Here is a 4910-nt window from a genome sequence, read left to right on the forward strand (position 1 = left end):
ATTCGTTCGATATTTTGATGAGATGTATGTTGTCTAGCCTCTAGTGGTGTTATGTGAACGTCGACTACATAACACTTCACCATTATTTGGGCCTAGAGGAAGGCATTGGGAAGTAATAAGTAGATCATGGGTTGCTAGACTGACAGAAGCTTAAACCCTAGTTTACGCGTTGCTTCGTAAGGGGCTGAATTGGATCCATATGTTTCATGCTATGGTTAGGTTTACCTTAATACTTTTGTTGTAGTTGCGGATGCTTGCAATAGAGGTTAATCATAAGTGGGATGCTTGTACAAGTAAGAACAGCACCCAAGCACCGGTCCACCCACATGTCAAATTATCAAAGTACCGAACGTGAATCATATGAACGTGATGAAAACTAGCTTGACAATATTCCCATGTGTCCTCGGGAGCGCTTTTCCTTATAGAAGAGTTTGTCCAGGCTTGTCCTTTGCTACAAAAAGGATTGGGCCACCTTGCTGCACTTTATTTACTTTTGTTACTTGTTGCTCGTTACAAATTATCTTATCACAAAACTATCTGCTACCACTTATTTTAGTACTTGCAGAGAATACATTGCTGAAAATCGCTTATCATTTCGGTCTGCTCCTCGTTGGGTTCGACACTCTTACTTATCGAAACGACTACGATAGATCCCCTATACTTGTGGGTCATCAACGCGCAAGTTGATCACCAAAACATACATCAAGTAGATCTCGTAAATGTCCCATTGTCACCATAGATAAGCAGATGCAAGACATGCATCAAGTGTTCTCAAATACTTAAAGACTCAATCCGATAAGATAACTTTGCTACCTCTTGAGCACTGCGTTGGTTTTCCCCGAAGAGGAAGGGATGATGCAGCAAAGTAGCGTAAGTATTTCCCTTAGTTTTTGAGAACCAAGGTATCAATCCAGTAGGAGGCTACGCGCGAGTCCCTTATAACTGCACAAAACAAATAAATCCTCGCAACCAACGCAAATAGGGGTTGTCAATCCCTATAAGGCCACTTACGAGAGTGAGATCTGATAGATATGATAAGATAATATTTTTGGTATTTTTATGGTAAAAGATGCAAAGTAAAATAAAGGCAAACTAAATAGCAAAGGAAATAACTAAGTAGTAGGAGATCAATATGATAAACATAGATCCGGGGGCCATAGGTTTCACTAGTGGCTTCTCTCGGGAGCATAAGTATTCTACGGTGGGTGAACAAATTATTGTTGAGCAATTGACAGAATTGAGCATAGTTATGAGAATATCTAGGTATGATCATGTATATAGGCATCACGTCCGAGACAAGTAGACCGACTCCTGCCTGCATCTACTACTATTACTCCACTCATCGACCGCTATCCAGCATGCATCTAGAGTATTAAGTTAAAAACAGAGTAACGCCTTAAGCAAGATGACATGATGTAGAGGGATAGACTCATGCAATATGAAGAAAACCCCATCTTGTTATCCTCGATGGCAACAATACAATACGTGCCTTGCTGCCCCTATTGTCACTGGGAAAGGACACCGCAAGATTGAACCCAAAGCTAAGCACTTCTCCCATTGCAAGAAAGATCAATCTAGTAGGCCAAACCAAACTGATAATTCGAAGAGACTTGCAAAGATAACCAATCATACATAAAAGAATTCAGAGAAGATTCAAATATTGTTCATAGATAGACTTGATCATAAACCCACAATTCATCGGTCTCAACAAACACACCGCAAAAAGAAGATTACATCGAATAGTTCTCCACAAGAGAGGGGGAGAGCATTGTATTGAGATCCAAAAAGAGAGAAGAAGCCATCTAGCTACTAACTATGGACCCGTAGGTCTGAGGTAAACTACTCACACTTCATCGGAGAGGCTATGGTGTTGATGTAGAAGCCCTCCGTGATCGATGCCCCCTTCGGCGGAGCTCCGGAACAGGCCCCAAGATGGGATCTCATGGATACAGAAAGTTGCGGCGGTGGAATTAGGTTTTTGGCTCTGTATCTGATCATTTGGGGGTACGTAGGTATATATAGGAGGAAGGAGTACGTCGGTGGAGCACCAGGGGGCCCACGAGGGTGGAGGGCGCGCCTGGTGGGGGTGGGCACGCCCCCCTACCTCGTGGCCTCATGTTTCCTTTCTTGACATGGTGTCGGTGTACTAGAATAGGGGTACCCTAGTACCCCGAACTTGTGCACGGGCAGTTGCAGCACCCCGCGGCAAAGGCTTGCCGGGTGATCGCCAAGTTCCCCCAAGGTTCCCTTGGAGCCATCCAAGAACAAAGTATTTAAGCTAAGGAGACAAGACCCCGGCAAGAGGAGCTTGCCGGGAAGGCCAACCAGGGCGCTCCGATGAACTTGCCGCGACGCGCCACGCGCTCCGGCAAGGCAACAAGGCCCCGGCAAGAGGAGCTTGCCGGGAAGACAAACCAAGGTACCTCGAAGCCCGGTGAGCGACAAGCTACCGGACCCGACAAGATAACAACAACGGCAAGGCGCTTGCCACGGCAGGCGGCCACTCTGCGTCCACGCTCCAGCGCATCCACCAACGTGTCGCTCTGGGGGCCTCTCCGGACGTGCGTGGCGGGAGGCTGTGCAGCCAGCGGTGCGCAGTGGCATGCGAAGCTGACAAGATCGCCATCGTGGCGAACGGTGGCGCCCCTAACGGTCCTTTTCTGCACTGTTCGGGCGACTCAGACGGGCATTTAATGCCCTTGTCCCCAGCCGTCAGGATTAGGTAGGGTGCACTGTGCAAGCAACTGTATCAACTACCTCGCTTTTTACGTTTTTACCCTCCTCTGCGTTGCCACCTGTCGGTGACCCCTTTAGCGTATAAAAGGAGGCCCATCCGCAACGTAGAGGGGGTTCGACTGATAGGTTCGGGGCCTCAGGCAGTTTGCTTCGATCCATCCGTAGCCCAGAGAACATCACACTCTCGCTTTGGAGAGCAAGAACACCAGATAATACAACCAGACTAGCAGCAGTAGGAGTGTTATCTCTCCGGAGAGCTCCGAAGCTGGGTAAACGGCTCGTGTGCCTTGCCTCGATCTGCTCTTCGTGCGATCTCCGCCCCCCGCCGAACCGAAAGGGGCCCGGTCCGCCGGCCCCATAGGTGTTCGAGGATCAGTTTCCCCGACATCTTTGGCGCGCCAGGTAGGGGGCGTCGAGATTGCATGAACCTGATCCGGCGTTCACACGAGCTCGATCCTTATTCCCTTCATCAACATGCCACCGAAGAAGAAGACTTCGGCGGCGGCCGCTCCATCCACGTCACTTCCGCCACCATTGAAGCAAACGAGTGGTGGGATGGACGCCGGCGGAAGAAAGGACGTCGACGAGGAAGCCCAGAATGCCGCCAGGTCCAAGAACAAGGCTGCACAAACCTCGGCGACTGTACATGTTCCACGCCACTCTCAGGAGGCGCAAGATCAACAGCGTCATGGCACTAGCAGTACCATACGCATGATAGCCCAAGACCAAGCTGGTGGATCTCGGGCCGCTCAAGACCAGCATGCACGACAGCGTGCTGGCAAACGGGGCGCGGTCGCCTGGACGGGATACTGCTCCTTCTAACATAGTTAGAAGTTCGAGCACGTCCCGCTCCTCGCGCCGTCCGCCACTGCCACCCACTACCCCAGCAGAAGCTTTGGCGCGAGCTCAACTTCTCCTAGATTACCCTCCGACGTCAGACAAGATCGACGAATGGAGAGCCACCATTCAGAGTCTCATCGGCTACGCCAACGGCGACACTCCATGGCGGTCGAGCGCGTCGCCGCCGCGGCAGGACCGCCGGACGCGAGCCAGTGGCGACGAAACGGGCGGAGGTGCAACTACCATGCAATCACCGCCCCAAAGGCCAAGATCGCCGACTCGTCGGATCTACCTCGACAGCGACTCCACTGCATCGTCAGATCCACGAGCTCGTCGTGATCAGCGCCAAGTTCTTCATGATCAACAACAAGAAGACGCTCGAACCCGCATCGAGCTCCGAAGAGAAGCGCGACGTCAATCCGACAAGCGCGCTGGGCCCCCTGTTGACACGTATGCGCCAGGGGAACCAGACGATCTGCCGTATGCGGTAGGTTGTCCTGCGTTCACTCGTGAGCTGCGGCAAGTCCAGTGGCCCAGTACAAAGAACTTCAAGCTAGACATACCGGATAAGTACGACGGCAAGACGCATCTGTCAGAGTTCCTCGGCATCTACACCATTGCGGTGCAAGATGCCAGGGGACGAGATGACAAGATCCTTGCCAACTACTTCCCGCTGGTGCTCAAGCCCAATGTCAGGTCCTGGCTCATGCACTTGCCGGACAACTCCATATCCTCTTGGGCTGATCTGTGCCATCAGTTTGTCGGCGCCTTTACCGGCGGACACAAGCCTCATGGCCAGGAGAGTGATCTTCATTTGCTCGCCCAGAAGGAAGGAGAGCCCCTGCGCAAGTACATTCAGAGATTCAGTAGCATGCAGCACAACATCCCAGACGTCCACCATGCCGCGGTGATCAGCGCGTTCCATCATAACGTGCCGAACCGCAGGATGCGGGAGGAAATGGCGATGTGCAAGATCAGGGACGTCAGTGAGTTATATGCACTGGCCGACAAGTGCGCGCGTGCTGAGGAAGGGAGGAGACTCCCCAGAGAAAATATAGGAGCGGGAGGATCTGACAGTGAAGATGCCGCCCCGACAAGGAAAACCCGGCGGTGGAACAACAGAAGGAGGAAAGGCAAAGAAGTGCTAGTTGTTGAGCAGTCCGGCAACGGTGGCGGCGCCAAGGAAGCCAAAGCTGGTGACTCCGGCAAGGAGGTTGCCGCGGAGGTGGCGGTCGCCGACAAGCAGGACGGCACCAACAAGCAGTATTGCAAGATTCACCGCACCAAGGGCCATGATCTTCAGAACTGCAAGAGGGTCGAGCAGCTTGTTGAGC

This window comes from Triticum aestivum, chromosome 7A (assembly GCF_018294505.1).
Source record: "Triticum aestivum cultivar Chinese Spring chromosome 7A, IWGSC CS RefSeq v2.1, whole genome shotgun sequence".
Classification (NCBI taxonomy): domain Eukaryota; kingdom Viridiplantae; phylum Streptophyta; class Magnoliopsida; order Poales; family Poaceae; genus Triticum; species Triticum aestivum.